Source organism: Pongo abelii, chromosome 16 (assembly GCF_028885655.2).
Source record: "Pongo abelii isolate AG06213 chromosome 16, NHGRI_mPonAbe1-v2.0_pri, whole genome shotgun sequence".
NCBI classification, from domain to species: Eukaryota; Metazoa; Chordata; class Mammalia; order Primates; family Hominidae; genus Pongo; species Pongo abelii.
In genome coordinates this window covers 19,868,485-19,882,258 of record NC_072001.2, presented here as the reverse complement: position 1 = coordinate 19,882,258, position 13,774 = coordinate 19,868,485, and the positions used below count along the sequence as shown (strand labels likewise).

Below are 13,774 nucleotides of genomic sequence, written 5' to 3'. Positions count from 1 at the left end.
AGCAGATAAACCTCAAACATATAACTGGGAGTAAATGAAGATGGTTTCAAAACGTTACTTAAAATATGGTTCCACTCACATGACATTCTCAAAAAGAATACCCTATACTGATGGAGAACAGATCAGTGGTTGCCAGCGTACGAGGCCAGGGAACACGTGATAAAAAGGAGCAGCACAAGAGAGCTTTCAGGGTGATGAAACTTCTCCATCCTGATGATGATGGGAGTTACATGAATCTACAGAATTCAAAATTTACTGAACTACATACCACAATAAAATAAATTTCATATAAGTTTTTTAGTTAAAAAAATGTTGGCTGGGTGCGGTGGCTCACACCTGTAATCCCAGCACTTTGGGAGTCTGAGGTGGGCAATTCACAAGGTCAGGAGTTCGAGACCAGCCTGGCCAACATGGTGAAACCCTGTCTCTACTAAAAACACAAAAATTACTCAGGCTTGGTGGCACATGCCTGTAATCCCAGGTACTTGGGAGGCTGAGGCATGAGAATGGCTTGAACCTGGAAGGCGGAGGTTGCAGTGAGCTGAGATCATGCCATTGCACTCCAGCCTGGACCACCGAGTGAGACTGCCTTTCAGAAAAAAAAAAAAAAAAAAAAAGGAAAATATCTAGGTCCAGGGAGGACAGCTGGAATAGTCTGGTGGAATCATGTCAGAGCAGGGAGCTGGGTCTGGAGGGCTGGAGTAGGGTGTGGCCCCACTCTAGGAAGGAACTAGGAAACGCATCCTGGGTGAAGCAAGAGCAGAGTCCCGTTCTGCAACAGGTGAGCATTTATCTTGATCTGAGAAACTACATGCACATTTAATAAGTCTCACTTAGCCTCTTATTTTCCTTAACAACATGGAAAATGAGAGAACAAACAATTCAGAAGGTTAAGACATGAAATACATTTAATTCAGAAATCATACACAGGAAGGTAGGAAATGAATGGGGGAAAAAAGCAGCTAATGGAAAGTGAAAATGGGCCGGATGCGGTGGCTCACGCCTGTAATTCCACCACGTTGGGAGGCCGAGGTGGGCGCATCACTTGAGGTCAGGAGTTTGAGACCGGCCTGGGCAACATGGTGAAACCTGATCTCTACTAAAAATATCAAAATTGGCCCAGCATGGTGGCAGCCACCTGTAATCCCAGCAGTTCGAGAGGCTGAGGCAGGAGAATTGCTTGAACCTGGGAGTCAGAGGTTGCAGTGAGCTGGCATCTTGCCACTGGACTCCAGCCTATACAACAGAGCAAGACTCCATCTCAAAAAAAAAAAAAAAAAAAAACAAAAAGTGAAAATAACCCAACATCTACTATGCAAAGCCTCTGGCCTAACAACAATACATTACCCTTTTAAATCTTTACAAACAACCTTGAAGGAGGCAGGCTTTGTTGTCTCCAGTTTACCAAGGTAGACACCTCGGATCACAGAATACAGAGTAGAACCCAGCCAGAAACACAGCTCAGGTGAGAACACAGGTGCTGGCTCTAAATGCCACACTCTGCCCTACGTGTGTGTGTGTGTGTGTGTGTGTGTGTGTGTGTGTGTGTGTGGTCACAAACCACAGCCCAGGGGCCAAACCCAGCCCACAGCCTCTTTGTGTATGGTCTGAAAGCAGAGAAAGTATTTTACTTTTGTTGTTCTTTTGAGACAGTCTTGGCTCACCACAACCTGTGCCTTCCAGGTTCAAGCGATTCTCCCAGGTTCAAGTGATTCTCGTGCCTCAGCCTCCGAGGAGCTGCGATTACAGGCGTGCATCACCATGGCCGACTAATTTTTTGTTTTGAGTGGAGATGGGGTTTCAGCATGTTGGCCGGGCTGGTCTTGAACTCCTGACCTCAGGTGATCCGCCTGCCTTGGCCTCTAAAAGTGCTGGGATTACAGGTGTGAGCCACCACGCCCGGCCACTGTATTTTATATTTTTTAATAATTGAAAAATAATCAAAAGAAAAACAGTATTTTGTGACTTGCAAACATTCTGAGGACTTCATCTTTTGGTGTCCATAAATCAACTTTACAGAATGAACGTCCCCTGCCCGCTGACGCAGTATTGTCTGTGGCTACTTTGGCACTACAGCTGCAAGGTCCCATGGCTATGACAGAGACCATAGGGTCCATTGAGACCTTAAAATATTTACTATCTCACCCTTTAAAGAAAGTAGGCCACCCCTACCCTACATCTGGCTATAAATTTTACACGTGAAAAAAATGCAACATTCTTAATTTTAAACTCAGTACACTGGAACATTGCTCATCTCCCTTCTTCAAGATGAAAAGCTTCGACAGTCACCAGGAAGCAGACAAGAACCCTAAGTACACCTGAAGAGTTATTCTCAGGAGCATAAATTACAACATTTTACAACAGCAAAAGCAGGATGAAGTCACTGGAGGGTATGAAAACAACCAAGAGTAATTAGCACCACCAGCTCCAAGACCACACCACATCAGCTTCAAAGTTGTCTACTCTTCCTTTCACTACTGTACACTTCAAAGTAGACACAGAGAAAATCGAACACATACTGCCCAGACACATTGCTTATGGAATGCTGGAGAGAAGGGAAGCGAGACGTCCCATTGGCCAGGTGTGGTGGCTCACGCCTGTAATCCCAGCACTTTGAGAGGCCAATGTGGGAGGATCACTTGCACCCAGGAGATCAAGACCAGCCTGGCCTACACAGCAAAACCCCATCTCTACTAAAAATACAAAATACGGCTAGGCGTGGTAGCTCACATCTGTAATCCTAGCACTTTGGGAGGCCGAGGTGAGAGGATCACTTGAGGTCAGGAGTTCCAGAGCAGCCTGGCCAACACAGTGATACCCCATCTCTACAAAAAATGTGGCTCATGCCTATAATCCCAGCACTTTGGGAGACTGAGGTGGGTGGATCACGAGGTCAGGAGTTCGAGACCAGCCTGACCAACATGGTGAAACCTCATCTCTACTAAAAATTCAAAAATTAGCTGGGCGTGCTGGCGTGCACCTGTAATCCCAGGTACTCAGGAGACTGAGGTGGGAGAATCACTTGAACCCAGGTGGAAGTTGCAGTGAGCCAAGAAGGCGCCACTGCACTCCAGCCTAGGCCACAAGAGCAAGACTCCGTCTCAAAACAGAAAACAGCAACAACAAAAATTCCACTGTCAAGACAGCAGCGTGACCACATGCTACATCTCTTTCTTCTATAGAACATCATTAGACATAGTAAAAAAAAAAACCAGTATTTTGAGACAGAGTTTCATTCTGTTGCCCAGGCTGGAGGGCAATGGCGTGATCTTGGCTCACTGCAACCTCCAGCTCCCAGGTTCAAGCGATTCTCCTGCCTCAGTCTCCCGAGTAGCTGGGATTACAAAAAAAAACCATATATTTTAAAGCAGAGTAACAAATTGATAACTAAGCGTGGAGTGGAAAGAAGGGACCACCGAGGACTGGAAATAGCAACGTTAGACTATGAACTAAATTTCTCCCATGGTTGATTTGGCCTATGCCCAGGAATGAGCAAAGACAGCAGGCCCGTGAGACTGGAAGAAAGATGGAGTCAGCCATGCTAGACTTCTCTCACCGTTATCATCTTTGCAAAGCTGGTCTCACCATTTATTGAAGTGAATTTTTTTTTTTTTGAGATGAAGTCTTGCTCTGTTGCCTAGGCTGGAGTACAATGGTGCAATCTCAGCTCACTGCAACCTCCACCTCCCAGGTTCAAGCAATTCTCCTGCCTCAGCCTCCCAAGTAGCTGGGATTATAGATGCCCACCACCATGCCTGGCTAATTTTTGTATTTTTAGTAGAAACGGCGTTTCACCATCTTGGGACTCACAATACACATCAGCCCATCGCCTCTCCTGCTTGGCAGGGATGGTCATGATCCTCATTTCCCAGTTAAAGAAACCAAAACTCCATTATGGGGTTTCACCATATTAGCCAGGGTTGTCTCCAACGCCTGACTGCAAGTGATCCAAGCGCCTCGGCCTCCCAAAGTGCTGGGATTACAAGTGTGAGCCACTGCACTCAGCCAATTAGGAGGAAATATCCAACATTTAGCCAGGTGCAGTGGCTCACTCCTTAATCCCAGCACTTTCAGAAGCTGAGGTGGGAGGATCACTTGAGCCCAGGAGTTTGAGTCCAGGCCTGGCAACATAGTGAGACCGTCTCAACACAACATTTAAAAATTAGCCAGGCATGGTGGTGTGCGTCTGTAGTCACAGCTACTTGGGAGGCTGAGATGGGAGAGCGTTTCAGCCCAGAAGGTCAAGTAAGCTGTGACTGTGCCACTGTACTCCAGTCTGCATAACAGAGCAAGACCCTGTCTCAAAAAAAATCCAAAATATATAAATAATTGATACAACTCGAAACAACCCAATTTTTAAAATGTTTAAAAAAAAAACTTGAAGAGACCTTTCTTTAAAGAAGACATGAAAATAGGAAGTGGGTATCTGAAAGGTGTTCCGCATTGCAGATCATTAGGGAAATGCAAATCAAACCCACTGAGATACCCCCTCACACCCCTTATGACCATTATCAAAAAGTCAAAAGATAAATGTTGGCAAGAGTGCGGAGAAATCGGAACTTTTGCATACTATGGATGAGAATGTAGATTGATACAGCCATTCTGGAAAAGAGTATGAAGATTTCTACAGAAATTAAAAATAGAACTACCATATGACTCAGCAATCCCTCTTCTGGGCATACAGCTAAAGGAAATGAAATCATTACTTTGTAAAGATACCTGTATTCTCATGTTCATTGCAGCCTTAATCACAATAGCCAAGATATGGAAACAATCTAAGTGTCCATCAATGGATAAATGGATAAAGAGTCTGTGGCACACATACACAATGGAATATTATTCAGCCAGGAAAACAAACAAGGTCTTGCCGTTTGCTGCAAGATAGATGAGGCTGGAGGATGTCATGCTTAGTGAAATAAAGTATACACAGAAAATCAAATATTGTATAAACTCATTTATATGTGGGATGTAAAAATGTAAATAAATAAACCTACAGGGATAGAGAGTAAAACATTGTCTACCAGGGGAGGTAGGAGAGGGGAGGAATTGGGGACATGGAGGTCAAAGGATACAAAGTAGCAGGTATGAAGGATGAACAAGTCTAGAGATGTAATGTATGACATGAGGACTGCAGGGAACAAAATTGTTCTGTATGTGAAATTCATGCTCAGTGAGTAGATTTCAACTGCTCTTGCCACAAAAGCAACAAGGAAATGGAGAACTATGTGAAATGATTGGTGTGTTAATTTCTTTCAGTATAGGAATCTTTTTACAATCTATATATAACCTGTAACATCATGTTGTAAGCCTTAACTATACACAAGAAAATTCATTTTTAAAAAAGAAAAATTGACAGTCAAAGACTGACAAAGCAAAGACTAAGTAAATAAAAACAGGGGTAACTGTATTTATATCTGTTAGTCAAAAAATGAGTGACTGACTGAGGCAAGTGCCTCCATCAATAGAGCTTTGTGGAGCCACAATTTGACGACACCCCCGGAAAAAACACACAAGCCACAGAAACGCCTGTGACCTGTGCTTTCCAAAGAGGGTTTTGGGAACTGAGCATGTAAGGGGAGAATGCAGGCAGGAGAGAAGAAAGGGAGGGGGAGCAGGCAGTGAAGGGGTGGTTACATTCTTAGGAAGCTCTAATTAGTGTTCAGTAAATCTTCATTTTACATAAGATAAGGTAAACATCTGAAAAGAGGGAGGAAAGATCAATTATGCAGCCATCTCAGGGTAGGTGGAAGAGTGATTGATCTCATGTTCTTGTTCTGTACCTGGGAAGGTAAGCCTGTAATCAACAATGTCAGTACCAGATTGAAAAGAACTCAGTTTTACGTCTTCAACTGAGGTTGCAGAGCCAGGGTTAAAATGGGCATATGCTTATTTTATAGGGGGACATGGATCCTGAAAGATTTAGGGGCTAGCAAGGAATGTCCCTGTGAACACTTTGTAAGGGGGGCCATATGGAGAGGTATGTGGCCTTTTGTGGCAGTGGGGACCTGGCTTATGTCTAATGCCATCACACAGGGTTGTGAAATGGCAGCTCTCTCTTTGGGGAGAAAGAATGGTAGTGTTGGATGACTCAGCTCCCAAACTTACGTCTCCCTTAGCATAACAGGTTTGGCAGTTCCAAGACTTTATTTTCTTTTACATATTAAAAAAAACTCTAATGAAAGAGCTATGTGAGAGATAAAGAGGGTATTTCCTAATGATAAAAGGGTGCAACCAGCAGGGAGAAAAAGGAATTCTAAATTTGTTTATGCCTGGTAACCTTAAAACACGCAGAACAAAGCTTAACAAACAAAAAAAGAAATAAGTTGACGATCATTGTAGGAAACTTTAATATCTGTGTCTCAGCCACTGAAAAATAAACAGACAAACGTCAGTAAGGAAATAGAATCGTTAAAGGATGCATTTAACATGCTGGACCTAATTGAGATACGTGGTACACTACACTCAACATGCAGAATACATATCCTTTTCAAGTGCAGAAGCAATATTTATAACAATTAATCATATTTACGATCATTGAGAGGACACAAATACAAAGAGTTTTAGTTATACAAATATTTAATCGCAGTGGAAGTATAAGTTTGGAAATTAAGCAAAACATTTTCAGTATGTTAAAGGGATGAATAAAATCAAAGTTTGCTTTTTTGAAACACTAATAAAACTGATGGCCCCCAGCAAGATTAAGAAAACAGACAAAAAGCACAAACTCCAACCACAGACCTTATAAGTATTAAAAAGATAAATAATAGAACAACTTTGAAATTTTAGATAATGAACAAATTGATTCAGCAAACACAGGTTACCAAAATGAATATTCATATATATGTAATTGAACCTGTAATTAAACACCTTATAAAGAAAACTATACAGTCTCACATGGCTTAATAAGTGAATTCTTTCCAAATGCTTAAGGAAGAAATAGCACACATCTTACATAAACTCTGTCAGAAACAGGAGAAGAAACATTTTCCAAATTGTCTAACCAGCATAGCTTTAATAATTCATATTAAAACCTCACAAGTCTGGGTGCGGTGGCTCACACCTGTAATCCCAGCACTTTGGGAGGCTGAGGCGGGTGGATCATGAGGTCAGGAGATCGAGACCATCCTGGCTAACATGGTGAAATCCCGTCTCTACTAAAAAATACAATAAATTAGCCAGGCGTGGTGGTGGGCGCCTGTAGTACAAGCTACTCGGGAGGCTGAAGCAGGAGAATGGCATGAACCTGGAAGGCGGAGCTTGCTATGAGCCGAGATCACTTCTCTTATTTAGTTCTCTTATTTCCATTGGTTAAAGACCAGAATGTGTAAAATATGCATTATCAGATTAGAAAAACAAAACAAATATCAGAAAAACGTTTTTCAAAATAGCATTTGCTAAAATCTATGAGAGAAACTTGCTCTAAAACGTCCTGTTTCAAAATTTTACTGTGTGTCCACCAAGTTCATTTTTCTGGCTGTGGACAGCAGGCCCACACCACGCCACAAACCCACCCCATGCCAGAGACCCACCATGGCCCCATGAACAGGCCAGCTGAGAGCTGCAGCCACTGCCCAGGGCTCCCTGCTCTGTCCTCGGCTTCCTGATCCAACCTGCCAGTGCTTTGCTTTCTCTAAGTGTAGAAACTAAAGCCAAGAGCCCAAGTTTACAAAAAGCACATTTTTATTAAATAGAGGTACAAAAGTGTTTCATTTTCTAATAAATCTCTTTCACAAATCACCTGCTTTTTTGCTCTTCTTGAGGTTTTTTTTTTTTTTTCTTTTTTGTGACGGAGTCTGGCTCTGTCACCCAGGCTGGAGTGCAGTGGCACAATCTCTGCTCACAGCAAGCTCCGCCTTCTGGGTTCCCGCCATTCTCCTGCCTCAGCCTCCCAAGTAGCTGGGACTACAGGCGCCCATCACCACGCCAAGCTAACTTTTGTATTTTTAGTAGAAATGGGATTTCATCGTGTTATCCAGGATGCTCTCGATCTCCTGATCTCGTGATCCACCTGCCTTGGCCTCCCAAAGTGCTGGGATTATAGGCATGAGCCACTGCACGCAGCCTGTGAAAAACTTCTGAGTATCATCATACCCTCCAACTTCTCCTCTCACCTATATTTAAAAGGGTCTGCTCTTTATCCTAACATCTATACTAGGTAATTTTCAGAATATTCCTTCAATCACCAAACACATTTTTGAGATTCTTGTGCTAGATTTCACTATCTTAATATGAAATCCAATCATCACCCATTAAAATACAATACAGGCCAGGCACAGTGGCTAACGCCTGTAATCCCAATACTTTCAGAGGCCAAGGCAGATGGATCACCTGAGGTCAGGAGTTTAAGAGCATCCTGACCCAATATGGTGAAATCCCATCCTACTAAAAATACAAAAATCAGCCAGGTGTGGTTGTGGACACCTATAGTCCCAGCTACTTGGGAGGCTGAGGAAGGAGAATTGCTTGAACCCAGGAGACGGTGGGTGCTGTGAGCCAAGATCGTGACATTGCAGTCCAGTCTGGGCAATACAGCAAGACTCCGACTCAAAAAAAAAAAAAAAAAAAAAAGAAAAAATTATTACGTAAATAAATAGGCTGGGCATGGTGGCTCAGGCCTGTAATCCCAACACTTTGGGAGGACAAGGTGGGCAGATGACCTGAGATCAGCAGTTCAAGACCAAGCTGACCAACATGAAGAAACCCCATCTCTATTGAAACTACAAAATTAGCCAGGCGTGGTGGCACACACCTGTAATCCCAGCGGCTCGAGAGGCTGAGGCAGGAGAATCACTTGAACCTGGGAGGTGGAGGTTGCAGTGAGCCAAGATCACGTCATTGCACTCCAGCCTGGGCAACAAGAGTGAAACCGTCTCAAAAAAACAAAAAAAGTAAATAAATACAATACAGTACAGCTACTACGATTTACCTAAGAAGCTGTTGTATGAGCTGAACCAGAGGCAAACACTGTTTGCCAGAAGGCTCACAGATCCCCGTATTAATAAGGTCTTTATCCAATGGAGTCCTGCTTCTATGAAATGTTGAGGCATTCGCTTCCTGTTCATCAATTTCTTTTTCCTTCTGTGCTTCTTTTTTGGCCTCAGTATCCTGTAATTCATAAACAGAAATTGTTTACAAGTGATCTCATTAGCAGGTGTGAAGGCACACAGGCTGGCTGAGCCCTGACCCCAATGCCAAGCTATCCCAGCCTCTGTGGCTAACGCACACACCTACCCACAGGCCCCCGCCTGCCCTGTTGGAAACCCTAACTCAGTTGTGCGGTTCCAAACAGTGTCTTCTTTTTACAGATCCAAGGTCCAGGCTGCCTCTGCTGATGCTTTCCAATCTCCTTCTGTGAAGTCCCTAAAATCCTTAACCCTGCTACTGGCTCTCACAAAACCCAATGTGATCTGCCCCACATACGCAGCATCTAGCTGCTTTGTAAGGACAAGAAGCAGCTGGAATTCTCACACACACTGGTTCAAATGTAAATGGCAAAGCCACTTGGGGAAACTATGAACACACACTGACCCCAGGACCTAACAAATTCCACTCCAAGTGTTTACCCAAAGGGAGAACATATGTCCACTAAAGTACTTGTACACAGCACAATCGTGGCAGCTCTACACGGCCAAAAACCAGAAAGCCTGGGCGTGGTGGCTCACCCTTGTAATCCCAACACTTTGGGAGGCCAAGATGGGGGGATCACTTGAGCCCAGGAGTTCGAGACCAGCCTCTGCAATACAGCGAAACCTTGTGTCTACAAAAAAATCAAAAAACTAGCTGGGCATGGAAACATGTCTGTGGTCCCTGCAACACAGGAGGCTGAGATGGGAGGATCATTCGAGCCTAGGAGGACAAGGCTGCAGTGAGCCAACATCAGGTCACTGCATCCAGCCTGGGTGACAGAGCAAGTCGCTGTCTCAAAAAAAAAAAGAAAACAAAAACCAAAAGCAATTAAATGCCCTTCAATAGGGGAATGAACAGTACTACACCTATAAAATGGAACACTTCCCAATAAGAAAAACGAAGTCACAATACACATAACAGTGTGGAGTGAATCTGAAAATCATTCTCCAAGGCAAAACAGGAAAGAGTGCATACTATACAGTTACATTGCTGCAACACTCAGAGCAGGCAAAATGAATCTAATCTCAGGGCAGGGGAGTATCCTGGCTGCAAGTGCCAAGGGCACAGGGATCTTTCCGGGTGATGGGAATGGTCTACATGAGGAACAGGTTACCTGTTAACTTCACTGAAACAGACAACCTGCAGTATTTCATCACAATTAAATCATAACTCAAAAAAATTTTAAATTAGCACATAAGGTCAGTCGCAGTGGCTCACGCCTGTAATCCCAGCACTTTGGGAGGTTGAGGCAGGCCAATCACAAGGTCAAGAGATCGAGACCATCGTGGCTAACACGGTGAAACCCCGTCTCTACTAAAAATACAAAAACTTAAGCGGACGTGGTGATGGGCGCCTGTAGTCCCAGCTACTTGGGAGGCTGAGGCAGGAGAATGGCGTGAACCCAGGAGGCGGACCTTGCGGAGAGCCGAGATCGTGCCACTGCGCTCCAGGCCGGGTGACAGAGTGAGACTCCATCTCAAAAATAAATAAATAAATAAATAAATAAGCACATAAAATAATTTTAATTTAAAAAATACTTGGATATGATAAAAGTTGAGTGTTTTACTGTGTTCTGTTATTCTTCACATGTGTGAGTGTGGTATTTCCGATCTCAGCGCACCACCAGGTCACGTGTGCCTCCAAGGCCATACCTGGATCTCCGCAGTAATGGCTGCGTGTAAGGCTGACTCCAACCCTCCAGCAGCCATCAAGCTGCCCACCAGAAGATCAATCATGAATCGACGACCTGGACTTATGTTCACTTCATTGCCTGAAACTGAAATAGAAAGTGTGTGGCAATTGGAGTGAAATGCCATCCCGTCCCAGCACCCTGACCCATGCCCTCTCCTGTTCCTTCCCCGAGCCCACCTGCGCAGGGCAGGAGAGCAGAGAGTGCCCGGGCCTGCTCCTCCGTGGTGGGCAGCAGCACGGACAGCCGCTCTGCAGCACGGCCTGGGCAGCCGACTGCACGATGCTCAGCACGTCCGCGCTCCTGGCCAGGGTTACCACTGTCTGGTTAGGAACACAAACAGAAAACCAAAATTAAAAGCAAGTAGATACCGTAACGTCAGACTACAGAATACAGAAAGACTTACCACAGGGAATCTAGAGTGGCCAAATGTTAAGAAATGTAATACTACTAACCAGAGACAATTCAGAGTATCAATCATTCCATTTCAACTCTCATTCTTAATAAATAAAATGCCCACACAGGAATGGCGGCAGCTGCTAACCAGCTGACAGCCCCCAGGCAAACAAGTCCAGTAACCACCAGGGCCTCTTCCCCAATGCCACTGAGCCCTACACCCACTGGATGACAGGGTGGGCGGCCTCATGAGGCCCACTGTACTCCTCATCTCTTCCTCCAGGGAAGCTGCCATGTGTGTCCTTGAGGGCCTATCCAGGGTGGCGAGAGCTCTACGTACCATTCTCAGTGACAGCCAGGGTTTGAGCGTCCCCACTCCCACACGCCACATTGGTGACCTTCAGTCCTTATTTAAGCCCAGCTACCAGCATCGGAGTGGCCTCATCTTCACTGGAGCCTTCAAACAGATAGGACAGAGGTTACTAAGTCCTGTAAGAGGCCACCTCCTGCTGCACGCTCCCACTCATGCAGAGCAGACATACCGTGGCCCAGCCGGCCGCAGTTCCCGTGGCCCCAGGTGTACAGCTCCCCCTCGGCAGTGATGGCCGCGCTGTAAGTGCTCCCGCAAGCGATGTGCACCATGTGCTTCCCGGCCTGCTTTCCAGAGAAGGCGGAGATCACCTTAGGCTCCTCCAGAGACCCTGGGGAGGATGGGAACAAACAGGAATGCCCTTCTTCTTGGTGTTTTTTCTTATTAGCAAAGGAAATTCAATATCCAAATTTAGACCATCACAGCATCAGGCCAGTTTCACCTTCCAGGTACTTTATAAAATAAGGAAGAGAGAATTCCAACACCTAACACCTCCATGACTTTTTGTTCAGTTGGAACCCGATGCCAAGCATGGTATCCAGTAGAAATATAAAAACAGTGTTTGTTAAAGACTCGTATGACAGGCCGGCCACAGTGGCTCCCACCTGTAATCCCAGCACTTTGGGAGGCCAAGGAGGGCAGATCACCTGAGGTCAGGACTTCGAGACCAGCCTGGCTAACATGGAGAAACCCTGTCTCTACTAAAAATAAAAAATTAGCTGGGCATGGTGGTGGGTGCCTGTAATCCCAGCTACTTGGGGGGCTGAGGCAGGAGAATCACTTGAACCCAGGAGGCAGAGGTTGCAGTGAGCTGAGATCGCCCCATTGCACTCCACCTTGGGCAACAAGAACAAAACTCCATCTCAAAAAAAAAAAAGAGACTTGTAAAGTCCATTGCAGCTTTATTCACAATGGCCCAAAACCATGGTCCATCTGCAACAGAAGGAATGAATTACCCATACACACAACAACATGGCGTGTTCTCAAGACATCTGCTAAGTGAAAGACGCCAGAAACAAAACACCATACACTGTATGGCTTTGTTTATATTAAATTATAGAAAAGGCAAAATAATAACAACAGAGAGCAGATCACAGGTTGTCAGGAACTAGAGGTAGGAAGTGGGGATCAAAAGGGTACAAAGACGGCCCTGGAAGCGACGGGAGCACCCCATGTCTTGATGGTGGTGACCCAACTGCGTGCACTTGTCAAAACCCACCCAACTCTACATCTGAAACTCATGCATCTGGTTGTATGGAAGCCTCATAAAGCTGACCGACATTTGTATGTATTTGTTAAATGAATATGGATGGAATGAACCCAGCACTCTGCAATCTACACTTTACAAATGAAAAGTATGAGGCAGTGGGGATTAGGGTAGAGAAGTCTTACTAGTTGAAGAAATTGCAAAGTTAGCTACTATGAACCTGACTTTCAAATAACTGATTTGTAACTACTTAATTTACTAATATTTACTAACACTTCATGTTAACTTTCACTAAATGCAAGTTACATACATGTGGTGTAAGGTCTAACATTAAGACCCAATATTACATGTTGCCTTGACATCTGGTATAAACCGGGAGGTTTTAATGGCCTCAGGGCAAGTTTTCCTGCCCCTGATGCCAAACAATTCTCATCACAGTGACCAGGCACAGGTACAGTTCCAGCTTATGCCTGAGGAGTAGGCCCCACTGCCCTGCCAGCCCAAGGAATTCTTAAAGCAATTATTAAAGTCTTTCTGCAGGAACCACAGCCACTCTCGTTACCACACAGCCTGCCTCTCGCAGCCCCTGGTTCTCTGTTCTATCCTGAGCGAAAGACTAAGAAACTTCCGTCCATCTCGTCTGCCCAGTGTCAGTACTGTGGGATGGAAATCCCTCCCACACTGACAAGGTGAAGAGGTGATTAAAACAATACATATAATGGAATTTTACCCATTTAATCCTAAGGCCACTGAAAATTATTCCTAACCTTACTATGGCTATCATATGAGATTTTCTCCACACTTACTTTACATAATGCTTCATGCTGCTATTTAAAATCTAGTTTCCCCTTTCCCTTTAATCTATGTGTTATGGGAAATTTCAAACACAAAAAGCAGAGAGAAGGCCTTTTCTGACCAGCTGGGTCCATCATGTGCATATGGCTTTCGAGAGTCCCCTTGACCAGGCACCCCTCTCCTGCCCTCT

The 13,774-nt window shown here is 44.7% G+C and overlaps 1 long non-coding RNA gene across 10 annotated transcripts in view; it reads right to left on the bottom strand.

The window, feature by feature from the left end:
* The window catches only part of LOC129050386 (uncharacterized), a 46,041-nt gene that overhangs the window by 8,859 nt on the left and 23,408 nt on the right, over window positions 1-13,774 (bottom strand). For all 10 annotated transcript variants that reach the window (XR_010137364.1, XR_010137361.1, XR_010137363.1 and 7 more), the window contains 5 exons: window positions 11,755-11,913; window positions 11,553-11,669; window positions 10,996-11,139; window positions 10,779-10,903; window positions 8,927-9,105 (listed from right to left, as the gene is read on the bottom strand). This is a non-coding gene — a long non-coding RNA (uncharacterized LOC129050386). The remainder of the gene's footprint in view (window positions 1-8,926; window positions 9,106-10,778; window positions 10,904-10,995; window positions 11,140-11,552; window positions 11,670-11,754; window positions 11,914-13,774) is intronic.